This window comes from Aethalodelphis obliquidens, unplaced genomic scaffold (assembly GCF_003676395.1).
Source record: "Aethalodelphis obliquidens isolate GAN/ISIS:26980383/991018 unplaced genomic scaffold, ASM367639v1 scaffold24, whole genome shotgun sequence".
Lineage (NCBI taxonomy): Eukaryota > Metazoa > Chordata > Mammalia > Artiodactyla > Delphinidae > Aethalodelphis > Aethalodelphis obliquidens.
This window is the reverse complement of record NW_020837968.1, coordinates 7935318-7963138: the sequence shown is the minus strand read 5'-3', so window position 1 is coordinate 7963138 and position 27821 is coordinate 7935318. Positions and strand designations below refer to the sequence as shown.

Below are 27821 nucleotides of genomic sequence, written 5' to 3'. Positions count from 1 at the left end.
AATGGTTATGTATCCCATGTTTATATATAAGTAAAAGTGTTAAATAGCGTACCCAGAGTTACACAGCTAGCATATATAGAATCCAGTATTTAAATCCAGAGAACCTAAATCCATACTTGTTGCTGGATAGATAGTTGATTTCTGAAGATTTAATTACCATATATTGCTTCAAATTTTTTGACTGGAAGCTATTGTATGCTTATAATTTTATTCTTAGAGAAGAACTGCGTGAATGGTGACAGAAAAATAATTCATCAAATTGACTCATTCAGCAATGTTTATTAGGCAAATGTTACATACTAGTACAACAAATTCTCTCCCCTGTATGAGAAGTCTATCTTTCTAGTCAGGACAATAGGTAACAGCGGTCACTGAAATTACTGTTCTCTCAGTAATATTAAGATTTATACATAATGCCATATTATTAGTACCTTAAGAGCTTCATGTCACAGTCCATATACTTTACAAAGTCCTGGTGTCATTCTAGAGTGGATATCTAGAATGGTACACATTTTGTCAGGCCTGAACCTTCAATAAGTAGGGATGCTTTTTTAAGAAGAATACACTCTTGCACATACAAAATTACGTTACAAAGTGTGCATTTATTTCCAATTAGAAAGACTATCACACCAAACATAAATTTGGTAAATATCAAAATCATTACAGTAATCAAAAAATAAGTTTAATCTCTCATCATTCTGAAATACTTCTGTAATATGTATCCTTAATTTTTGCTTTATACTCTCTGATTGCCTCTTCCTATAAAAATGATTTTGGAAGATTATTTCCATCCTGAGAAAAGTAAGTTAAGGTAGTCTTTCTTCTAATATGTTTGATCAAATATTTCTATCATGATTTACATGCAGATCAATTCCAAAAGCTTCACAACTAGTTTTTGTTGATGTCAAGTAAGTTTTTAATATTGTTATTAAATTTGGGAAAATTTCTCTCAGGCATTTTTGGTTTTCATAATTTAGCTGTAACAGATAAAATCAGTGTTTGTGCTGTTAAAGTTCAGTGCCTTGCACACACAGGAATTCTGGTGAATTTTCCTTGTGGTTTCCTATCAAAAATGAAAAAAAAAGCACTACCTCACACATTTATCATTATAGAGTATGTAATCAAGATTATGATGTTTTGATTCTTGTTTTTGCTAAGTATTGGTAAATGAATATTCCACTTAAAAAGTTTATAAGTGTGAAGATTAGGAGAAATTTTTACACACTGCTTTTTCACAACTAAACATTTCAAATCAAGTTTTTCCCTCTATTCATATTTCCGGTACCAGGTAGCATAAGACACATACATACTGTGCTAAAACCTGACTTTCCACATAAATGAAATAACACCAGGTGACACAGCACACGAAGTAGAAGGACATGTCCTGAGAGTCATTTAAACCCTAAATGCTTAGCAATAATTTACCTTTTCATAGAAGAGACTACAAAATACACTGAATCCCAAGTAAACATATCCTCAAACTCCATTTCACTTGAACTAACTACAACTTTCCTGTGGACCCTCCTGCATATAGTATCATGGAGGGGAAGGCAAATTAGAAAAATATAGCAATCTTAACCAATTTGTGTAAAAATATTTTGCAAATTTTACAGAAACAAACACCATACTAAGGTCTCTGAAAGAGGAAGGGCTCCATGAAAGTGTGCAAAGGTAGGAAACAGTCCACAATCTCACCCTCACTTCTGATACCAATGCTTGGGTGTCCCAAGACCACCTTTAGTTTCAATAATTTGCAAGAAGGGCTCACAGATCTCACTGAAAGCTTAATGCTCACCGTTATGGTTTATTACAATGAATTAGTGAAGGGAAGGGACACATGGGGCAGAGTCCAGGAAAGTTCCACATTTGGAGTCTCCACTTATTCTCTCCCCGTGGAGTCACAGAGAGTGATAACTTTCCTGACAACAGAATGTGACAGTAGTCATGGAGTATTGGCAACCCAGGAAGCTCTCCTGAGTTTTGGGATCCAGAGTCTTTATTGGGGCTCTGTCACGAAGACATGGATGACTGCCCATGTGGCTAATCTAAGCCTCTAGCCCTTCCAGGTGTGGAGCTAATACCACATGACCCAGAGATATCATTGTCAGACTGTCTTTATTGGCCTAAGGCCCTCATGTAAGCAAAGATAATTTTATCAAGTAGAAAATTCCATGGACCTAGAGATTGTCTCACAATAGCCAAGGGCAAAGTCCAGACCTCAGCTTGGGCAAAGTTAAACTCTTTACTGCACAAAATGATAGAACCTGAAGCTTAAGTTCCATAAGTTTCACAGTAAATCTGCCCCTGCCAGAAATATAAGTGATTGGTAGTATTTGTTGAATGAGTGGATGCCTTCTGTGTTTATCTATATATAGGTCCTAGAAAACCTATGTGAATATGGAAATCAACTACATTATCTGTGATATTAGACTACCATGCCTTGTAGTAGGGGTTGCAAAGTAGAGCTACATGCCTTTCCAGAATCTTCACTGAGGTCACAAATTCTGCCTTCTTGAATTTATCTCTTACACCTTAATATGCATATACCTTAAAATAAACCTATATTATCTACAACTTTCTGTTATCCAAGTTCTATCAGCATGATGTAATCAACTCAGGGATTCAGGATGTTTTTGGAATGGTGGAAACACTAGGTTTTACTGCATCTTAAGTTGTATTGCAGAATAATAGAACAAATACAAGTTTGTAGCAAGTCTCTCAAGATGAAGTGTGATCCCTAAAAGGTAGAAGCAAACTCATTCTAATTCTCTGCTTTGGGGATAGAAGAGGTGAAGAGTGGACAGTTTTGAATTCAGTAGCTGCATGCCAGATGCACATATCTTTGCAATGAGCCAGTCATATAAGGTTACAGGGAATGTGCTAGAATCACAATGCCTGCATCTCTCAAGTTGTCTAGCAAAAGGAAAAGAGTAGATATGCACCATATTGGTACCTATAACAATATTAGAACGAGGTTTAGATTTTTAATAAATATATTTAAATCATTAAAGAAAATAACACATCCTAAAACCTTAAGACAGTTATAAATTACTCTGGAAAAAATGAAATTTGGAAAAGAAGATAATGGACCTTAGAAAGACAAAGTATTTAAAAGGCATTGGAAAACTAAGAGAAGCCTTATTAAAGCTGAAGAAAACTTAGTGTACCAGAAGATAAAATTGAGGAAAGAAACCAAAATAAGCTATAGAGAAAATAGAGATAAAAATATGGAAAATAAGTTGAGTGGCATAGAATAGACTGAGAATAAGGAATAGAAAAAGAGAGGAAATTGCAGAAAAATAGTGTCTGAGAACTTCCCAGAACAGACTGAGTGCATGAAGTTACTGCCTAAACAAGGAAATAAAAATAAATCCATTGCTGCTAATGTCTTATGAATTGGTGAAAATAAAACACTCGACAATACCTTAAGAAACTATAAAGAAAAGGAAACACCCCTAACAATGGCAATTAATGTGTAAGCAGTCTTCTCAAAAGCAAAATAGAAGTCAAAAGAATAGAAACTTATTTTTGAATACTGAAAAAAGTTCCATTTTCAATCACATACCCAATTACACTAACTTTTTAAAATAATGAAAAAATCAACTTAAAAAAAGAAGCACATACAGCACTGCTAATATCAAGTAAATACTATTAAGGCAAGAAAAGCACCATATAAAAAGCCAATATTCTTCATAAAATCCTCAATTTAGAAGAATAATATAACTGTGTCATGCAAACAATAAAATATGCTATATCATTCATAAAATAATAGATTAACATAAAAATGAGGGAAGAAAATAGAAGATAGGAACAAAAATTAACAAGTTTTTTTCTAATAGAGAGTAAAACCTACCCTAAACAGATAATATATATTCTTTCTATTTTTCATGTGTTAATCCAGAGAGACCACCTTAAACTAATACTAAAAACATCATATGAACTCAAAAAAAAAAAATAGAATTAGAAATCAGTAGTGAAGAGAAACCTAGAAAATATTTCTACATTTAAAAATAATAAATAAATAAATAAAACCCACACATTTATGCCTGTGTTCGCATACAAGCATATTTCTGAAGGCATCAAATTGTAAAGTCGAAAAAATTTAGAATTGAACAAAAACAAAAGGATCCTGTACGGAATGTAATTTGAAGTATACTTTAGAGCGAAATTCATCATTGTAAACAGACAGATTAAAAGAAGAAAATAGGGCTTCCCTGGTGGCACAGTGGTTGAGAGTCCGCCTGCCAATGCAGGGGACGTGGGTTCGTGCCCCGGTCCGGGAAGATCCCACATGCTGTGGAGCAGCTAGGCCCGTGAGCCATGGCCGCTGAGCCTGCGCATCCGGAGCCTGTGCTCCGCAACGGGAGAGGCCATAACAGTGAGAGGCCCGCGTACCGCAAAAAAAAAAAAAAAAAAAAAAAAAAAAAAAAGAAAAATTAATGATCTAAGCATCTCATTCATGAAATTAGGAAAAGAAAAATGGCAGCAATCTAAAGAATTTGATGGACAGATATAATAAATATGAATGCATTTGTGAATATAGAGGTACTCAGAAAGCAATCGAGAGGATTAGCAAATCCAAATTTCCTTGAAAATATGCATAAAACCCACTAGAGCTTTCCTCAAACATGGTACTCATTAGCATCATGTGGAGATGCTTCAAACTTCTTATGCTCAGCTCATAATCCCTAATCCAGCCCTCAGAAGTCTTTAGATTTTCCCAGGTGGTTCCAATATATAGTCATGTGGAAAACACAAACAGACAAAACTCTGAGTTTTGTACTAAAAGAAATAGAGAAAGAAATGTACTAAAAGAAAGAGAGAGCTGATGGGGTGATGAAGGATGTTGAAAAAAAGCAATATTAGAGAGACATGGAAATATGTCAGGGCAATCGTGATTTCAAATTTAGAAAGCATCCTATAAATAAGTTTATAGACATTCTGAGTTTGTTTATGAACATAAAGAGTAATCCAGCTGTTTAAAAATCCATCCACAAAAAACTTGATGATTTTATAGGTAACCTCGACCATTCTTTCAAAGAATAGGAAAATCTAGAGAATGAAGAGAAAGAAAAGACAAGGGCAACAGGGTGGAATGGGGAGGGAATCTGGGAGGGGGAGCTAAAAGGAGAAAAGAAGAAAATGTCCACAGTTTTGTTTTGTTTTCAATTTTAAGGCAAGGTATATGTTAATAGGGAAATCTGGGGCAGCATAAGAGAAAAAATTTAAGATTTGTTTAAGAGCACAAATTTAGTAACAATAAATAAAAGATCAACACACCAAATAATAAGTATGTTTTTTCTCAAAATGAAAAGAAGGATTAAAGTAAGAAAATCTATTAATATAAGTTACAGCACATGGCAGGGACTGCAAACTGCTGGTATCCACCGGCCTTCTTCCATATGACTACACAAAACCTATCTGATTATTCGACTCACACTTGTTACTTGTCCATGTGAATTAATTCTACACTTTCTCTCCAAGATGTTTAATGGAGATTTTAGGATTTATGCACTTAATTAATTGCATGCAGAATATTAAATGATTTCCCAGAGTAGAAACCATCTACTCTGAAAATGCATTTACTGTCTCTCCAAGCCATGAATCTGGTGTTCGGTAGGGCATGCAGAGTCGGTTTATGAAAAAGAAAACAATACAATCTTTTAAAGTCCTTGAATTATATTAACACATTTAAAACTGAGTTATCTCTAATAAAGAAAAAATGTGTATTTAATGATTAAGGGTACAAAACATTTGCTAGCCCCTAAGCAAAGCACAAAAATGAGCAAAATGATACAAAATGATACATTCTACAGGAAGGGAGAAAGAAGACATGCATATCCATAATTAGAAGAATGAATAAAAAATGTCATCAGTGCTCCTAGAGCCTAATAGTAACAAGTAAAGCTCTTTGTATGGACAGACATCTTCATGGAGATTGATTTGGTAGTAACAGTTAAGGATAGCATTTCCAAGTCTGATTCATATACAATGTTCATGGCAACAGCTATACCATAATGTGTTCTTCTATAAAAACTGTTTTGCCTTGTCCATGAGCACATTGAGTGCAACTGCATGTGCCAGTAATAGATTTTGTCCATGATCCTCTTATGAAGAAATAGCTTTAAATCTTACTGAAAGTTATTGCTAATAAACTGTTCATTATAGATGATATGAGAAGTACATACACCGGTTAATCATGGAAAATAAGGGAAACTTACATAATGTATGTTTCACTTGTTTCATAAATCAGAATAGTTGAAACAGACATTTAATAATTTAAATAAAAGTATACATACAATTGTATTTTCAAAGAAATCCCATATTTTAATGATAATAGATGGTCTTGGCTTCATTATGCCTGAAGGTTTTTTTTAATATGAAAAGGTGATGCATATATAGGGGCTGATTCATATAACATATTCTCTAAAGTGCTCAAGATATGCTACATGTTTCTGGACCTCTTCTAGAACATCTTTGAAAGACAGTTTGAGATATTGCCTTTATTACTGTACTGTGAGATTTTGAGAGTTTCTATAGACACGTAAAAATTGGAGGTGGTTACCCTCAGAAAGAACAGATGTTTTGACATATGTCCAGATGAGTACTCTGAACTAGAAATTCAAATCTCCTTCTGGAAAACTTTTTGTGCTAACATATGGTAGACAATGAATCTTAAAAACCATTGGCTATGGACTTGACAGAAAAAATGGGATTAGTTAAGATTTATTTACAGAGATTAACCAAATTGAGCATAGAAATGGGTGGAACTGGCTATATGCCTCTGATTTTCAAATGATTGGCAAAAATCCTTTAATCTCTCCAAAAATTCTTTAAATTCTCTGAAATTTACATGCAATATAATATTTCTAAATACATTTCCTATCTGTCTTTGTTAAATCATGTGGAACACTTTCCCTGCCTACAACACTTCTAAGAGGAATATACATTTGCAGACCGAAACTGTGGAAAGAAAGGCTCAAATTTGAATAACTTTACTCTCTTTTCTGCATTATGATAAAAAATGATGGATTCAAAGCATAACAATATCCACATTTAAATGGCGTCAAGCAAAATCATATCATTTCTCTATTGCTGATGATAATTACATATGAAAATACCTCTCCATTTTTGTAGAGTTACATTTATATAATTCAAAATAAAAAATGCGTATTTGTCAGCTATTTTTTTTAAACAAACCCAAACTTATATAGAACATTTATGCATTTAAACAAGATATAAGGCATGTTTTTTATTTCTCCTCTTGGAGAAATGTCATGTGAACATGGCAAAAATAGTGATCTCTAATCATTCTTCCTTTTGTTTGAAGGTCATTTCCCTTGCTTTCTCTTGTTTCATATGTTATATTGTCACTGGACATTAAACATGTTTTGAAAAGCACCAGAAACCCAGAATATACTTTCAACACTGTCTACAGAAAAACTTCAAATTTAACTCATAACAGTTTCAACATGCATATGATATATAATAGATTCCTCATACGCTTAGGAGTTGAAATTAGAGATAAAATGTGAATAATCAGCACTGTTTGGCTGAGAAAGAGTATCCTATAATAGCCACTAATTTGGCAAGAATAATATGTGCTTAAATTATCCAAATTTCCACGTGGCCCTAAAATTAATCTCTTGGGGTATAGGTAATTCTTTAATTCCATTCTTCTCTACAAATCATTGAAAAATGTCCATCCTGTTTTGAACAAAACATTAGGGAAAAGTGTATAAAACTATTTTAACTAGATCTGGGATTTCTGAATAGATCACTGCAATAACGAATAGTGTAGTCATTACTGTTCTGTGTATTTTAGCCCAGATACTTTTCCTCACAGACATATTTTCTCCAGCCTGGGATTTTCAACTTTTAAAGAGTGTACATTCAGCATTCCCTGCTGCAGAAAATAAGAATTACTTTGAAAGTTGCTTTTATCTAATTATAACCATTGTCTTGACAACAACTGCAAACAAAAGTGTTTCTTTTTTTTAATGAACTCATTGATCACTATGCCTAATCTCCATAGGATGGCAAGGCATGTTTATTTTGAATAAATATGTTGAAATGCTTTTAAAATCTCTGATGTCTCCTTGAGAATCACTTTTCTGGATACACTCCATCAATCCCTAATATTCTTCTCCTGCTTCTCAGCTGGTTAATATCTATGATTGATCTTTGGCCAAGCAGTAAACATAGAAATCTGTTTACATTAGTTCACCTAATTATAAATTTGCTTTTCCAGTTATGATAGGACACTTTCAAGTTTCATAGAATTTAAATATGCTTGCTAAATATAATTTTCAAACTCTTTAAAATTTGTGCAGGAATAGTGAAAACACTATATTTAAGAACCACATCTAGATTGGAATGAAAAACCTGCCACTTAATATCTGTGATTTTAGGTGACTTAACCTCTCTGAGACTCAGTTTACTCATCCATAGAAAGGACATAACAGCATCAACTCTTTAAGAGTCATGGTATAGGTAAAATCTCTTAGCACTCAATATGGTTTAGTTTTCTGTTTCTGCTTCCAAGTCAGTATCTCCTTACAAAATAAAAAAGAAGAAAAAGAAACATTAACCCTCTGACACCCCAGTCTGAAAAAAAGTCTCTGTGGCATGCTGAACTAAGAATCTAGCCTCAGTGTCTTTTATTTCAATTATATATCCTGGGATTACACAGTTTGGGGATAATGTTAATGAGTTTTCACACACAATAAATGATGCACAAGACAAGCTATTTAGTATCCAAATCTGACAAGTTGATGTTCTGTAAAGCTGCTTTAAGAATTTGAGTGAAAGATAATTGAAACATTACAAGGATGTAATGTTTCCATTACTTCAATACATATGTTAAAATACTAAATAAAAATTAACTGCAGTCTATAGAACCTGATTATATTACTATTACTTCTATTATTTCTGGGCTAACAAAATTAAGTTTCAGATTGGTTGAACTTTATGGAAAATGAGGAAGTTTGCTGTAGAGCTGTAAAGAAGAATCATATTTTCAATCACACCACACAACCAAGATACAGCATATTCAAAGTGCTGAAAACCAATGATAAAAAAATAAATCTTGGAGGCAGCAAAATATTACATACAAAGAAAAAAGAAAACGACTTCATCAGACAAATATAACCTGAGAGAAATTGCTGCCAGTAGATCTAAGAAATATTAAAGAATACTTTTTATATCAAATCAATATGATATCAGAAATCTAGATTTGTTTAATAAATAAAGATCTCTGGAAATGGTAAAAAATAATAATAACTACATTTTTTCTTATTTTGACTTGCTTTTATAGAAATTTGACTCTCTGAAAGAAAAATAGTAAAAATAAAGTGGCTAATAACATAAATACAATGAAAATATATAATTAAGAGAGGATAGAGGAGGGCTTCCCTGGTGGCGCAGTGGTTGAGAGTCCGCCTGCCGATGCTGGCAACACGGATTCGTGCCCCGGTCCGGGAGGATCCCACGTGCCGCGGAGCGGCTGGGCCCGTGAGCCATGGCCGCTGAGCCTGCGCGTCTGGAGCCTGTGCTCCGCAGCGGGAGAGGCCACAACAGTGAGAGGCCCGCAAACGCAAAAAAAAAAAAAAAAAAAAAAAGAGGATAGAGGAATGGAAGGAGTAATTATACTTATCCTGTTGTAAGTTTACCACTGTTTTTCACAGCTATAAATAATGGACAAACAGTGAAGCATGAATGGAATAAAAAAGAAACACTCAACCCAAAAGCTATCATGATAAAAAGAAAAAGGGAACAAAGAGCCGATAATAAGAGAAAAATAAGTTGGTGTAATTAAATTCAAATATATCAATAATTACATTACATATAAACAGTCTGTAGACCCAATTAGTGATAGAGATGGTCAAATTGGATTTTAAAAGATACAATCTATATATTGTCTATTGAAACCAAATTCAAATATAAAGATGTTGGAAGGTTAAATGTAATAATATGGGAAAATATAATATGTAAATATTAAGCAAAGAAATCTGGAGGGGCTATAGTAATATCAAAAAATAGAATTCAGAACAAGGCATATTACCAGAAAAAAAGGAGTCAATGAGAGAAAAGACATAATAATCCCAATAAAGCTTCAAAATGCATGAAGCAAAACCTGATAGAACTGAAAAGTAAAAAGAAAAATCCACAATTGTAGTTGGATATATTAATACTTCTCTGTCTGAAATCCATAGAACAGCAGATATACAGTAAACATATACAAGACCTGATAAACAGAAGTTGACCTAGTTGACATTTATAAATCCCTCCAACAAACAAAAGCAAAGATACAAATTTCAAAAAGCTTTTGGAATACGTAACCAAAATAGAACATTTTCTGAGCCATTAAACAAAAATCAATATATCTGAAAGAACTGATGATGGTCAAAGTCTATTTTCTGAGCACAATGCAATTATTGTTGATAACAGGAAGATATCTGGAAAAACCCAAATATTTGGAAGTAAACAGATGCTTCTAAATAACTCATAATACTTCTAAATAACTCATGAGATTCATAAGGGAAATTAGAAAATATTTTAATTGAATGAAAATGAAAACATTACATATTACAATTTGTGGGAAATAGATAAAGCAGTGCTTATGGGGATCTTACAGCATTAAACACTTGTCTTTAGAAGGAAGTAAGGTCTCAAATCAGCTACCTAATATTCCATGTTAAGCAACAATAAAAAAAGGGGGGTAAATAAACCCAAAGCAAACAGAAGAGAGGAAATAATAAAGATAAAAGCAGAAAAGATGAAATAGTAAAGGGAAATAATAGGAAAAATCAATTAAAAGGGAACTGTTTTTTTTAAAAGATCAATGAAACTGAAAAATCTCTAGCCAGAATGATCAACTAACTCAAATCCACAAGAAGAAATGAAAAGCACTGGAATGGTACATCTGTCAGTAAATATAGACTATATATATAATGTTTCTCCTCAATTTTATTAAAAGACATAAGATTACATAAAGCAATAATTATAATATTCTGTTTTTAGGTTTGTAACATACACAGATGTCATTTTTAAATTCAATTTATTTAAATTAAAAAAAAAGTTCACCCATTTATTCCAACCCCTACCCACCACCTCTGGCAACCATCTATATAAATATAAATATATGTAGATTCCATATATGACAAAGATCATACAGTATTTGTCTTTCTTTGTCAGACTCATTTCACTTCATATAATAATTTGTAAATTATATGGCAAAATAGAACAAAAGAGAAAAATGGATACGGAGCAGTAATAGAGAAAAGTTGCAATATTTTATTGGAATTAAGACAGTATTATTGTGAAGTAGATCATAATATATTGATTCATATTATAAATCCTGGAGTAAATAGAAAATCAACAGAGGAATTAAAATGAATACTAAAAATTTGGTTTTACATGAAATGAGTTAAGAATAAAGGAGCAACAAAGACAACAGACATAAACAAATGGCAGTCGTAAAGCCAATTAATGACTATATCAAGTATAAATGGACTCATCACTCCAATCAAAAGTCAGAGATTTATTTTATTTGATCTCATCTTACTTTGGAAACTTTATTTTCTGTCACCCTATTTCCTTTTTCTTTTTTTCTTTGGGTACGCGCGTCTCTCACTGCTGTGGCCTCTCCGGTTGCGGAGCACAGGCTCCGGACGCGCAGGCTCAGCGGCCATGGCTCACGGGCCCAGCCGCTCCGCGGCATGTGGAATTTTCGCGGACCGGGGCACGAATCCGTGTTGCCAGCATCGGCAGGCGGACTCTCAACCACTGCGCCACCAGTGAAGCCCCCTATTTCCTTTTTAAGAGTCTGCAGAACAGCTGCGGACCACTCAGCGATTGCTCCTCCCATTCCATGGCCTGAGCAGTGGCAGCTGCAGCCCATCTTCAGTGGCATCTTCACTGACCGCTGTGCACTGTGGTTCTCAGTGGGGAACTAATGGGCAGGCACAGAGGGCACCTGCTGCCTTCAAACCAGGCTGCCACCTCGGGTTTAGCAGCAGTAAATTCAGGAGCTGGAGAAGTCCGTTCACCCTGAATTCCTCCTTGCTCACAGCCTTCTCAGCTGAGGCCTGCCCTTCCTTTACAAACACCTGTTAAGGATCTTCGCACAAGTCGAGAGTAGGCGGGACTCCCGCAGGTGCTCACGGGAGAGGGAACCGCGCATGCGCAGAACTTCCCGGGGTCAGCGTCCGTCCGTCACGTCAGACCCGCCCAGCGAGCTCCCGGTTGTTGCATAGATGGCGGTGTACATACAGCAAAGAGACTGGTTTGTGTTACACGGAGCAGTGGTAGGCAGGTTCACAGAAGATGCCTTTCACGCCGGTGGTCAGGCCTGGTGTCGGGAACCACCACGAGTCGCGGCTCCCGGAAGCCTGCCGGGCTCCGGTGAGTGAGGTTCCAGGAACGAGGTGACCAGCAGTAGGAGTGGCGCCCATGGCAGCAGCAAACTTCCGCACAGCTCTCTGGCTGGTCTTCCTGGAGGTTATGGTACTGACATCAGCCAGATTTTCAATGGCAGTGATGGCAGAAGAGGACGGCAGAAGCTTCTCCCAGGTTCTCTTCAGATTTAGAGGTAATGCCATTACTTTTCCTTCTTAGATAACTGTCCCATTTGGAAGTCAAGGTCGGTGCCACCTAAGTGGGTTCTTGCTGCAAGGTTTGAGGACATCCTCCTTCATTTGCAGGACATTAAAGGCTCAGGGCATTGTGAAAGTTTCTCTTTAAGTTATGCTGGGAACCCAGAACAATGCCTTACAGACCGCTGTCTGGGTAGCACAGAAAGGGAAAAGTCAAAGATTTTAAATTTGTAAATTGGACTAAGGAGCAAGATTAAATTATATTGAGTAGAAAAGATATGTTGGATTCAAAGATGCAAACGAAGGCTTACCCATATATTACTATATTCTCTATCAATATGTTAAATCTATCCACCTTAGTTTTGAAAGATATTTTTTAGGGGATTATACATTTCATGAGGCTTTGCCTATAAAATCTATGTTACTAAGAGATTATTAAAAATGAAAGCCAATCAAATAACAGTATACTAAAAAGTTCATAGATATAGGAAAAGAAATGATTTTTAAGAAGTACCTGAAATTTTAAAGTTCAGACATTTCAGATTGTAATGAAATGTTCTGTGATGGAAATACTCTGTAGCCAGTAAGTTTGGAAATGCTATATAGACTATATCCTCTGCAAGAGATTCATCATTCACATTAGCATCATGGAGTAGTCCTGCAAGAAAAGAACTATGACTGAGTTTAATGTACCATTCCTGTCATATTTGTCCATGAAATGTATGTATTTATAGTCTATATAACAATTGTATTTATATATAACAGTTTCTAATACCCACATAAACAGATTTCCTTGCAGGATTCTCACACATTGATGTAAAGAAGAGCATACAGATCCTTCTAACTTAGTGTTCATTAAAATATAAGCTCTAAGAGGGCCTTTTTACCCCAAAGCTTAGTACGGTGCCTGGTATAGATTGTATGTTTGCTTTTATTTTTGTTATATCTGTATCTATATCTATCTAACTGCTGATCTATAGAGAGTGAGATAAATGGTTGAATGAATAAGTTACTTCATTCCAATTATGAAACAGATACAACATATTAGTATACATCTGAAGGAAAAATCAATACTAAGAAAATCAATATAAGAAAATCAATATAAAAATCAATATAAGAAAACCAAAACAATTGTTCACCACAAACAGGCAGCTTATTTTGTTTCTCCTATTTGTGGATCGTTAATTTTAAGTGAGTGATCTAAAATGAATACACTTCAAACAACAATACAGAAAGGAATAGTGAAGTATCTTTTGCCATAACTATAGATGCTGGCATTAATAACATTTCCTAGAGAGAATCAGCATTCTACAGGATAATACAGTTGCTTCCTTGGTTGTAGAACACTAAATTGAATAGCAGTGGTGGTACAATTTATTGAAATATGAGCCAATTGATTATTAATTTTTTAAATAGTTTGTCTCCCTTCTGTTTTAAATGGATAGCCAGACTTTGTTCTGTCTTGTCTCAGGAAAGCTGTGGCACAATAAAGATTACATAAAGTCCAAGGATGTTTCTCAAGAACAGATTGTATTGGGTGTCTAGGAAGAAAAGGAAAAGGCAGATGGGAACATTCCTTTGAGGACAGCAGAGAGGAATGGATAAGACCTCTGATGTGACTCCTGGGTGTATGGGGAAGGATCAATTCTAGGCATAGGGCTTTCATGTTTAATAAAACTTCTCACACACTACATATGACAAAGAATTGAGTGACCCAGATAATTGAGGAATTGTATAGTCTTCAACAATGACATTATTAAAGGCCACTATGATAGAAAGATAATTGAAATTCTCTTACATTTTCAGGAACTCAGAGTGCTCCTAGATTCTTAAGAAACCTTACAGAGGCTGAAGAAAAGCAAATGATGCTGACACTAATTATCCTGACAAACTAGTAGTTTAGGCTCATAGATGAATTAGAAGTTAATTAATGGAAACCCAGAAATGTGATATTCTATGATTTTAAAAGTTGACTTTAAACAAAGTGTTTTGTTAAGAATATAAAACATGGGGCTTCCCTGGTGGCTCAGTGGTTAAGAATACACCTGCCATATATCCTGAGAAAAACCATAATTCAAAGAGAGTCATGTACCACAGTGTTCATTGCAGCTCTATTTACAGTAGCCAGGACATGGAAGCAACCTAAGTGTCCATCAACAGATGAATGGATAAAGAAGATGTGGCACATATATACAATGGAATATTACTCAGCCATAAAAGAAACGAAATTGAGTTATTTGTAGTGAGGTGAATGGACCTAGAGTCTGTCATACAGAGTGAAGTAAATCAGAAAGAGAAAAACAAATACCGTATGCTAACACATATATATGGAATCTTAAAAAAAAAAAAAAAGGTTCTGAAGAACCTAGGCGCAGGACAGGAATAAAGACGCAGATGTAGAGAATGCACTTGAGGACACAGGGAGGGGATAGGGTAAGCTGGGATGAAGTGAGAGAGTGGCATGGACATATATACACTAGCAAATGTAAAATCGATAGCTAGTGGGAAGCAGCCACATAGCACAGGGAGATCAGCTCGGTGCTTTGTGACCGCCTAGAGGGGTGGGTTAGGGAGGGTGGGAGGGCGATGCAAGTGGGAGGAGATATGGGGACTTATGTATATGTATGGCTGATGCACTTTGTTATAAAGCAGAAACTAACACACCACTGTAAAGCAATTATACTCCAATAAAGATGTTTAAAAAAAAATGAATACGACTGCCAATGCAGGGGTTACAGGTTCGAGCCCTGGTCTGGGAAGATCCCACATGCCATGGAGCAACCAAGCCCATGTGCCACAACTACTGAGCCTGTGCTCTAGAGCCTGCCTGCGAGCCACAACTACTGAAGCCCGCATGCCTAGAGCCTGTGCTCCGCAACAAGAGAAGCCACCGCAATGAGAAGCCCGTGCACCACAATGAAGAGTAGCCCCTGCTCGTATCAATTAGAGAAAGCCCACACACAGCAATGAAGACCCAACACAGCCAAAAATAAAAAAATTTAAAAAAAATATATAAAACATTTTAGATAAGTGGACAATTTACAAAATATATTGAGGCAGAGAAAATATTTCCTACGATACTATAATGATGGATACATGTCATCGTACACTTGTTCAAAACCATAGAACGTACAGCACCAAGAGCGAACCCTAATGTAAACCAAGGATTTTGAGTGATTATGATGTGTACGTAGGTTCGTCAACTGTAACAATGTATCACTCTGGTGGGGGATGTTGATAATGAGGGAGGCTCTACATGTGTGGGGAAGGAGGGGGTATATGGGAAATACCAGTATCTTCTCCTCAATTTTTCTGTGAACCTAAAACTACTCTTAAAAATAATATATATATATGCAAAATAAATGTATATATTTATGAATATATATATATATATATATAGAGAGAGAGAGAGAGAGACAAAAAGTGTAGTGGGAGGGTAATTTTTACTAGGTACAAATAAATTTGGCCATCAGCAGCAACCATAAGTTAAGGAAAATGTTGCTTTCAGATGTCTGTTGTTTTTGTAGACATCCAAATCCTAGAGGCTTCAAAGAGAGCCAAGCACTGACAATATCGATGAAGTATAAGAGTAAAAATGTCTGATGATGCAAGCAAAGCCAGACAAAGTCATCTTAACACAAATTTTGCACTGGTAAGACTGAGGCTGGAGGCAATATTCATTGCATTGTTTATGTAAAATAGCAGCCAAGTGAACTGAAGTGGTTTGGGAAAAAAATACATAATTAACACAATTGTGTGCCATAAAAGTTTACATATGGATGAAACCAGATTGCTTGAGAAAAGTGCCTGTTAGGACCTCATTTTTAAAAAGAAAATAGGTTAACTAGGATTGAAGTCTATGGAAATAAGGCTTATGTCTTTAACTTGGGGTAAGTAGGAGACTGCAAGTCAGTAGCACAGCTTGTTTATTACACACACACACACAAAAACAAGTTTAGAGGTCTCTTTATTTGTTTTTGCTTCACATAAAATTCAAGTTGTGCAAAATTATCTTAAATGGAACAATTGTGAAAGAAAGAATTTATCTCTAATTAGTTACTTCTAAGAGAGGATTATTAAACTGTTACTGGAATTATTTCCATTTGTCATTGTTGATTTAATTTTGAATATTTTTCCCTTTCCTGTTTTCATTCAATGATGTTTTATGGCAAAAACATTTAGAATTAAAATAGATTTAATTAGTAAACTTTATTTGACATGGTACAATCTTCTATAACTTCTAATAGGAGAAATAACCTGAAATAAGAGAGATCTAGTGAAGGCATGAATAATGAAACACATTCACATGGGAAGCCCTGCTTATACTGCAATGCTGTGTACACAAGATTTTTTTTTAACATCTTTATTGGAGTATAATTGCTTTATAATGGTGTGTTAGTTTCTGCTCTATAACAAAGTGAATCAGCTATATACATACATATATCACCATATCTCCTTGCTCTTTTGTCTCCCTCCCACCCTCCCTATCCCACCCCTCTAGGTGGTCAAAAAGCACCCAGGTGATCACCCTATGCTATGCAGCTGCTTCCCACTAGCTATCTATTTTACATTTGGTAGTATATATAAGTCCATGCCACTCTCTCACTTTGTCCCAGCTACCCCATCCCCTCCACATCCTCAAGTCCATTCTCTACATCTGTATCTTTATTCCTGTCCTGTCCCCAGGTTCTACAGAACCTTTTTTTTTTTTTTTTTAGATTCCATATATATGTGTTACCATATGGTATTTGTTTTCTCTTTCTGATTTACTTCACTCTGTATGACAGACTCTAGGTCCATCCACCTCATTACAAATAACTCAATTTCGTTTCTTTTTATGGCTGAGTAATATTACTTTTGTGTTTATATACCACATCTTCTTTATCCATTAATCTGTCGATGGACACTTAGGTTGCTTCCATGTCCTGGCTATTGTAAATAGTGCTGCAGTGAACATTGTGGTACATGACTCTTTTTGAATTATGGTTTTCTCAGGTATATGCCCAGTAGTGGGATTGCTGGGTCATATGGCAGTTCTATTTTTAGTCTTTTAAGGAACCTCTAAACTGTTCTCGATAGTGGCTGTATCAATTTACATTCCCACCAACAGTGCAAGAGGGTTCCCCTTTCTCCACACCCTCTCCAGCATCATTGTTTGTAGATTTTTTAATGATGGCCATTCTGACTGGGGTGAGGTAATATCTCATTGTAGTTTTGATTTGAATTTCTCTAATGATTAGTGATGTTGAGCATCCTTTCATGTGTTTGCTGGCAATCTGGATGTCTTCTTTGGAGAAATGTCTGTTTAGGTCTTCTGCCCATTTTTGGATTGGGTTGTTTTTTTTTTTGATAATGAGCTGCATGAGCTGCTTATATGTTGTGGAGATTAATCAGTTGCTTTGTTTGCAAATATATTCTTCCATTCTGAAGGTTGTCTTTTTGTCTTGTTTATAGTTTCCTTTGCTGTGCAGAAGCTCTTGAGTTTCATTAAGTCCCATTTGTTTATTTTTGTTTTTATTTCCATTTCTCTAGGAGGTGGGTCAAAAAGGATCTTCCTGTGATTTATGTCATAGAGTGTTCTACCTGTGTTTTCCTCTAAGAGTTTTATAGTGTCTGGCCTTACATTTAGGTCTTTAATCCATTTTGAGTTTACTTTTGTATACGGTGTTAGGGAGTGTTCTAATTTCATTATTTTACATGTAGCTGTCCAGTTTTCCCAGATCACTTATTGAAGAGGCTGTCTTTTCTCCATTGTATAGTCTTACCTCCTTTGTCAAAGATAAGGTGAACATATGTGTGTGGGTTTATCTCTGGGCTTTCTCTCCTCTTCCATTGATCTATATTTCTGTTTTTCTGCCAGTACCATACTTATTGATTACTGTAGCTTTGTAATATATTCTGAAGTCAGGGAGCCTGATTCTTCCAGCACCATTTTTCTTTCTCAAGATTGCTTTGGCATTTCAGGGTCTTCTGTGGTTTCATACAAATTATGAAATTTTTGGTTCTAGTTCTGTGAAAAATGCCATTGGTTGTTTGATAGGGGATTGCATTGAATCTGTAGATTGCTTGGGGTAGTATAGTCACTTCCACAATGTTGATTCTTCCCATCCAAGAACATGGTATATCTCTCCATCTGTTTGTATCATCTTTAATTTCTTTCATCAGTGTCTTATAGTTTTCTGCATACAGGTCTTTTGTCTCCTTAGTTAGGTTTATTCCTAGGTATTTTATTCTTTTTGTTGAAATGGTAAATGGTAGTGTTTCCTTAATTTCTTTTTCAGATTTTTCATCATTAGTGTATAGGAATGCAAGAGATTTCTGTGCATTAATTTTGTATCCTGCTACTTTATACCAAATTCATTGATTAGCTCTAGTAGTTTTCTGGTAGCATCTTTAGGATTCTGTATGTACAGTATCATGTCATTGGCAAACAGTGACAGCTTTACTTCTTTTCTGATTTGGATTCCTTTTATTTCTTTTTCTTCTCTGATTTCTGTGGCTAAAACTTCCAAAACTATGTTGAATAATAGTGATGAGAGTGGTCAACCTTGTCTTGTTCCTGATCTTAGAGGAAATGGTTTCAGTTTTTCACCATTGAGGACAATGGTGGCTGTGGGTTTGTCATATATGGCCTTTATTTTGTTGAAGTAAGTTCCCTCTATGCCTACTTTCTGGAGGGTTTTATCATAAATGGGTGTTGAATTTAGTCAGAAGATTTTTCTGCGTCAATTGAGACGATCATATGGTTTTCCTCCTTCAGTTTATTATGGTGTATCACATTGATTGATTTGCATATATTGAAGAATCCTGGCATTCCTGGTATAAACCGCACTTCAACATGGTGTATGACTCCTTTAATGTGCTGTTGCATTCTGTTTGCTGGTATTTTGTTGAGGAGTTTTGCCTTTATGTTCATCAGTGATATTGGCCTGTCGTTTTTTTCTTTGTGACATCTTTGTCTGGTTTTGGTATCAGGGTGATGGTGGCCTCGTAGAATGGGTTTGGGAGTGCTCCTCCCTCTGCTATATTTTGGAAGAGTTTGAGAAGGATAGATGTTAGCTCTTCTCTAAATGTTTGATAGAATTTGCCTGTAAATCCATCTGGTCCTGGGCTTTTGTTTGTTGGAAGATTTTTAATCACAGTTTCAATTTCAGTGCTTGTGATTGGTCTGTTCATATTTTCTATTTCTTCCTGGTTCACTCTCAGAAGGTTGTGCATTTCTAAGAATTTGTCCATTTCTTCCAGGTTGTCCATTTTATTGGCATAGAGTTGCTTGTAGTAATCTCTCATGATCCTCTGTATTTCTGCTGTGTCAGTTTTTACTTCTCCTTTTTCATTTCTAATTCTGTTGATTTGAGTCTTCTCCCTTTTTTTCTTGATGAGTCTGGCTAATGGTTTATCAATTTTGTTTACCTTCTTAAAGATCCAGCTTTTAGTTTTATTGATCTTTGCTATCATTCCTTCATTTCTTTTTCATTTATTTCTGATCTGATCTTTGTGATTCCTTTCCTTCTGCTAACTTGTTAGAATTTTTGTTCCTCTTTCTCTAATTGCTTTTGGTGTAAGGTTAGGTTGTTTATTTGAGATGATTCTTGTTTCTTGAGGTAGGATTGTATTGCTATAAACTTCGTGCTTAGAACTGCTTTTGCTGCATCCCTTAGGTTTTGGGTCATCATGTTTTCATTGTCATTTGCCACTTGGTATTTTTAAATTTCCTCTTTGATTTCTTCAGTGATCTCTTGGTTATTTAGTAGTGTATTGTTTAGCCTTTATGTGTTTGTATTTTTTACAGATTTTTTCCATAATTGATATCTAGTCTCATAGCATTGTGGTCAGAAAAGATACTTGATACGATTTCAGTTTTCTTAAATTTACCAGTGCTTGATTTGTGACCCAAGATATGACCTATCCTGGAGAATGTTCCATGAGCACTTGAGAAGAAAGTGTATTCTGTTGTTTTTGGATGGAATGTCCTATAAATATTAAGTAAGTCCATCTTCTTTAATGTATCATTTAAAGCTAGTGTTTCCTTATTTATTTTCATTTTGGATGGTCTGTCCATTGGTGAAAATGGGGTGTTAAAGTACCCAAGTATGATTGTGTTACTGTTGATTTCCCCTTTTATGGTTGTTAGAATTTGCCTTAGGTATTGAGGTGCTCCTATATTGGGTGCATAAATATTTACAATTGTTATATATTCTTCTTGGATTGATCCCTTGATCATTATGTAATGTCCTTCTTTGTCTCTTCTAGTAGCCTTTTTTTTAGTCTATTTGTCTGATATGAGAATTGCTACTCCACCTTTCTTCTGATTTCCTTTTTATGGAATATCTTTTTCCATCCCCTCACTTTCAGTCTGTATGTGTCCCTAGGTCTGAAGTGGGTCTCTTGTAGACAGCATTTATACGAGTCTTGCTTTTGTATCCATTCAGCCAGTCTATGTCTTTTGGTGGGAGCATTTAATCCATTTATATTTAAGGCAATTATCGGTATATATGTTCCTGTTAGCATTTTCTTAATTGTTTTGGGTTTCTTATTGTAGGTCGTTTCCTTCTCATTGCGCTTCCTGCTAGCGAAGTTCCTTTAGCATTTGTTGTAAAGCTGGTTTGGTAGTGCTGAATTCTCTTAGCTTTTGCTTGTCTGTAAAGGTTTTAATTTCTCTGTCGAATCTGAATGAGATCTTTGCTGAGTAGAGTCATCTTGGTTATAGGTTTTTCCCTTTCATCACTTTAAATATGCCTTTCCATTCCCTTCTGGCTCACAGAGTTTCTGCTGGAAGTTTAGTTGTTAACCTTATGGGGATTCCCTTGTATATTATTTGTTTTTCTTCCCTTGCTGCTTTTAATATTTTTTCTTTGTATTTAATTTTTGATAGTTTGATTAATATGTGTCTTGGCGTGTTTCTCCGTGGATTTATCATGTATGTGACTCTCTGCACTTCCTGGACTTGATTAACCATTTCCTTTCCCATATTAGGGAAGTTTTCAAGTATTATCTCTTAAAATTTTTCTCAGCCCCTTTCTTTTTCTCTTCTTCTGTGACCCCCTATAATTCAAATGTTGGTGCATTTAATGTTGTCCAAGAGGTCTCTGAGACTATCCTCAATTCTTTTCATTTTTTCTTTATTCTGCTCTGCAGTAGTTATTTCCACTGTTTTATATTCCAGGTCACTTATCTGTTCTTCTGCCTCAGTTATTCTGCTATTGATTCCTTCTAGAGGAGTTTTAATTTCATTTATTCATCATTGGTTTTTTGCTCTTTAGTTCTTCTAGGTCCTTGTTAAACGTTTCTTGTATTTTCTCCATTCTTTTTCCAAGATATTGGATCTTCTTTACTATCATTGTTCTGAATTCTTTTTCAGGTAGACTGCCTATTTCCTCTTCATTTGTTAGGTCTGGTGGGTTTCTATCTTGCTTCTTCATCTGCTGTGTATTTCTCTATCTTCTCATTTTGCTTAACTTACTGTGTTTGGGGTTTCCTTTTCACAGGCTGCAGGTTCATAGTTCCTGTTGTTTTTGGTGTCTGCTCCCAGTGGCTAAGGTTGGTTCAGTGGACTCTGTAGGCTTCCTGGTGGAGGGGACTTGTGCCTGTGTTCTGGTGGATGAGGCTGGATCTTGTCTTTCAGGTGTTCAGGACTGCATCCTCTGGTGTGTTTTGGGGTGTTTGTGACCTTATTATGATTTTAGGCAGCCTCTCTGCTAATGGGTGGGGTTGTGTTCCTGTCTTGCTAGTACTGTGGCATAGGGTGTCTAGCAGTGTAGCTTGCTGGTCATTGAGTGGAGCTGTGTCTTAGCATTGAGATGGAGATCTCTGGGAGAGCTTTCGCCATTTGATATTATGTGGAACCAGGAGGTCTCTGATGGACCAATGTCCTGAACTTGGCTCTCCCACCGCAGAGGCACAGGCCTGACACCTGGCAGGAACACCAAGACCCTGTTAGCCACACAGCTCAGAAGAGAAGGGAGAAAAAAGAAAGAAAGAAAAAATAGAATAAAAAGAAATGAAGTTATTAAAATAAAGAATTAAAAAATCATTAATAGTAAAAATATTAAAAAGTAATAAATAAAAGAAAGAAGAATGAAAGAAAGAAGAGAGCAACCAAACCAAAAAACAAATCCACTAATGATATCAAGCACTAAAAACTATACTAAAAAAAAAAAAAAGTACAGACAGAACCCTAGGACACATGGTAAAAGCAAAGCTATACATACAAAATCACAGAAAGAAGCATACACGTACACACTCACAAAAGGTGAAAAAGGAAAAAAAAAGTCTATAGATTAAAGAAAAAGGAAGAGAGCAACAAATCAATGAACAAATCTACCAATGATAATAAACTCTGAATACTAAACTAAGATAAACATAAAATCAGAAACCAGTCAGTTGCATACAGCAAACCCCAAGTCTACAGTTACTCCCAAAGTCCACCGCCTCAATTTTGGGATGATTCGTTGTCTATTCAGGGATTCCACAGATGCAGCGTACATCAAATTGATTGTGGAGATTTAATCTGCTGCTCCTGGGGCTGCTGGGAGAAATTTTCCTTTCTCTTCTTTGTTAGCACCGCTCCTGGGGTTCAGCTTTGGATTGGCCCTCTCTCTGCATGTGGGTCACCTGAGGGTTGCTGTTCCCTTCCAGACAGGACAGGGTTAAAGTAGCCGGTAATTAGGGGGCTCTGGTTCTCTCAGGCCAGGGGGAGGGAGGGGTATGGGGTGCGGGGTGAGCCTGTGACAGCAGAGGCAGGCGTGACGTTGCAACAGCCTGAGGCGCACCATGTGTTCTCCCGGGGAAGTTGTCCCTGGATCGCGGGACCCTGGCAGTGGCGGGCTGCACAGGCTCCCGGGAGGGTTTGTGGATAGTGACCTCTGCTCGCACACAGGCTTTTTGGTGGCTGCAGCAGCAGTCTTAGCGTTTCATGCCCGTTTCGGGTCCGTGCTGATAACCGCGACTTGCGCCTATCTCTGGAGCTCGTTTAGACGGTTCTCTGAATCCCCTCTCCTCTCGCACCCGAAAACAATGATCTCTTGTCTCTTAGGCAGGTCCAGACTTTTTCCCAGACTCCCTCCTGGCTAACTGTGTCACACTAGCCCCCTTCAAGCAGTGTTCACACAGCCAACCCCTGTCATCTCACTGGGATCTGACCTCCGAAGCCTGAGCCTCAGCTCCCAGCCCCGCCCACCCCGGCAGGTGAGCAGATAAGCCTCTCGGGCTGGTGAGTGCTGGTCGGCACCGATCCTCTGTGCGGGAACCTCTCTGCTTTGCCCTCCGCACCCCTGCTGCTGTGCTCTCCTCCGTGGCTCCGAAGCTTCCCCTCTACCACTCCCATCTCCGCCAGTGAAGGGGCTTCCTAGTGTGTGGAAACTTTTCCTCCTTCACAGCTCCCTCCCCGAGGTGCAGGTCCCGTCCCTACTCTTTTGTCTCTGTTTTTTCTTTCTTCCTTTGCCCTACCCAGGTACGTGGGGAGTTTCTTGCCTTTCGGGAAGTCTGAGGTCTTCTGCCAGCGCTCAGTAGGTGTTCCGTAGGAGTTGTTCCACATGTAGTTGTATTTCTGATGTATTTGTGGGGAGGAAGGTGATCTCCGCGTCTTACTCCCCCACTGTCTTGAAGGTCTCCCCTAGAGGGCAGTGTCTTCAGCGTGATCACAGTCTTCTGGACCACATAGGATGGATGGTGGTTTTAGCACAGTCCTCTCTCACTGGATCTTTCCCTGATTTTCTTGTTAGACTTCTGCTGGGTATGCCTCTATTATATCACACTAGTACCACTGTTAGTCTTCACTGGTTCTTAACTGATTGCTTTACTGCTTTCAGCAAATCCCTGAATCATTAATTGTGCCACAGTGTAATGCACATACATTTAGGCCCTTCAGGCAGGGCCAAGGGATTTCCAATTTTCAAGGCTTGCACTGGCTCTCCCTGGACAGGGCAGAACTTCTGTTCCATGAGCAGGAGCTAGGGATGGGAGAGATGGAGGTTTTGTTCTTCACTGTGTCCTCCCCAACCCAGATCCTCCCTGTAGAGAAGGAGCTGTGTGTATATGTACTTGAGGAGTAGGTAGAGCTTATGCTCTACCTAGCTTCCACAACCCATCGTCCTCAATATATGTCTCCCAGACCACATAGTCTGGGAGATGGGATATTCATGTTCAGTGGATGCCAAATCTACCCAAAAGAGCTCTTTTGCACCAGAGAGCTGGGGGGAGTCGATAATAGATATACCTTTGCCAAGACACTGGAAGGGTTCTTTACGGGAGAATGTTGTAGCCCAGAGCTTGAAGTCCATGGCCTTCCAATGTTGTTAAAAATCTCTGTAGGGCTTCCCTGGTGGCGCAGTGGTTGAGAGTCCGCCTGCCAATGCAGGGGACGCGGGTTCGTGCCCCGGTCCGGGAAGATCCCACATGCCGCAGAGCGGCTAGGCCCGTGAGCCAAGGCCACTGAGCCTGCGTGTCTGGAGCCTGTGCTCCGCAACGGGAGAGGCCACGAGAGTGAGATGCCCACATACCACCAAAAAAAAAAAAAAAAAAAAAAAATCTGTAGACTTTGTGCCATAACTGCTTCTCAATTTATTTTAAGCCCTTTATAAAATCTCCAGAAACCCTGAATAATTGTCTTTGCTAATTTTGAACAGTCCACTAAAAGTTTCTCTGGCAGAGAGTTTCATCAAGCTTTACACACTGTTGTTACTGACAGAATATTTTCAAATGTGAGGTTCCTTGATGTTCAACCTACAACTGATCCAACATTTATTTTATCAATAAATATTCAGTGACTAACTTGGATCTGTATGATAATTAAACACTCTAGAAATTTAGAATCTTTGTACATGATGGTGAATATTTAGATATTTTGAAACATACAAATTATTTAATTGTTCTTATTGCTTTAGAGATTTATTCTTGTGTTTGTCTGGCCTTTAGTATGAACTGGCCCAGTGATAACTTTTTGACATTGATAGAACAGCACCTGGGGACAGGGTACAGATTATCTGTATCATTTCAAATATATTTTTAATTATATAGCAGCAGAATTGACTTTATCCTAATGGTGAGGACTGCCCTAATCCTTCTATGAACATTTCTCCTTTCTCTGGACTTCAGAATTCCAATTACACAGCTTAGGGGTAATTTAGAGATCTACAATCTCTATTGTATCAGACCAGGAACTTCCCCATTCAATGTCCCTTTTTGAGATATTGCTCTCAGGGAGCAGAATATTGTTAATTCAAAAGTAGAGCATTATTTGATATTTCTTAAAATTGCAGAGTGATATTTTAAAAATCTCCTTAAAGAGAGGAATAACTTCACCAACAAAAAAGAATAAAGTACTTTGGTAGAAAGAGATAAGGAAGTCTAGGAGGCTTAAGTCCTTGCTGGAGCTTAAATAAGTCTCCCCTCCTCTCTGTACCTTTGATAATCACTGTAAACATTGATGGTAGCAATTTGCTACATAAAGATAAACAATTATTATATAGAAAATAGCTCACAAAGACAAAAACAAATATTCATTAGATAACTACAGAATGCCAATTTTGATGTGATAAATTTTTTAGAAGTATAATACAGTGAAACTGTATTTGAAATTGATGGGATAAAAATTTAGCTATAACACTTTGGCAAAATTAGTTATAGTTTCTGATTTTAAATTTCCTTATAGGAATGGTAAATCTGACTTTGCATCAAGTGGTGCTAAGGATTAGTATAAAGGTATGAAAAGCGTAATCACAATACTTACCCTTTTTTTTTTTCCTCGCGGTACGCGGGCCTCTCACTGCTGTGGCCTCTCCCGTTGCGGAGCACAGGCTCTGGACACGCAGGCTCAGCGGTCATGGCTCACGGGCCCAGTCGCTCCGCAGCATGTGGGATACTACCGGACCGGGGCACAAACCCACGTCCCCTGCATTGGCAGGTGGACTCTCAACCACTGCGCCACCAGGGAAGCCCTTCTCTATCCTTTTTGATTATCAAAACAACATCATGTGAGAGACACTCTTCTCTATTTTGTAGATGAAGAAGTCAAGTTATAAAGAAGTGTTGTGTGCAAGATAGCTTTTACGGGATGGATCCAGAATTTGAGTTGTGTCATTTTTATACCAATTCTTTTGTTATTGTTGTTAAGGTACCCTGAATAGAGAAGTACCATTGTCTGATTATTAGAATATGGGTTCTGAAATATTGTTATAGTCTTAATGTTACTTCTTAACTACAAGTCCTTTAACCTGTTTGAACATTTGTCCTATGATCATTATTATGAGAAACATAATACTTTCCAGGGATGTTGTGATTCATTCCTGTGAATATGTTTTCTTGTTGATAAAACACTATAAAATAGTAATTGGTATAGTTGATTCAGCAAATCAAATGGAATAGGAAACAATAGATTTATCATGGTTATATTTACATAATATTTAGACTACCTTCTAAAATTATAGGATTTTAATTTAGTAAATTAGATTTTTATTTGCTCCTAAAAATTATAAATCTATGTGCAAGTTAAATAATTCTAAAAATCTATTTGTAAGCATTGCTCTTAGATATATTATTTTTAATGTGGTTTAGTTCAAATTAACATAAAAGGTAAAATTTTTCAGAATTTTCCTGCAAATATTATTCATGTGGACTAGTTCTTCTCAAGAAATCAATGAGATTTCTGTAAATATTTATTCTTTCTAAAGAACATCTGTTCTTTGGGAGAACATACCAAATAAAAGTTTGTATATTGAATTGAAAAATATATTCGCATATACTTTATTGAAGTCTTTTGAACCCTGTTAAAGTTCATGTAGAGACAATGCTTTATGTTATTCTATGCATTTATTTATATTTTACATTTTATAAAGCATTGACTTCTGCCTTCTAAAAGTAGAAACAGGTTATCAAGAACAATAAATTCTAATTCAGTATAAGGTGAAAATCTTCTCTAAGAGACTAATTATCTTTCAAAAAGATAAGAGATGAAGGGCATAAAAGTGTTTTACTTACCCATAGTCCGGCAATACACCCTGATATTTAGAATTTCATCAAGAGCAAACAACAGTATTTTATGTTAGCACTATAAAAGAGAAATACATCAAGATCTATAATATTATCATACTCTTATTTTTATTGACCCAAAGACCAAAAAATTAATACTATTCATGTAATCTTTGTAGATATTTGCAATAAAAATCACTTCATGTGAATACTGATCAATTTATATTTGAAAATAATCACAATGTCAGCATTTCTGCA

At 36.5% G+C, this 27821-nt stretch overlaps 1 pseudogene; it reads right to left on the bottom strand.

Annotated features, from left to right (window-relative positions):
• Positions 1-27576, bottom strand: part of LOC113628639 (40S ribosomal protein SA-like) — a 30125-nt pseudogene extending 2549 nt beyond the window's left edge.
• Positions 27577-27821: the final 245 nt, after the last annotated feature.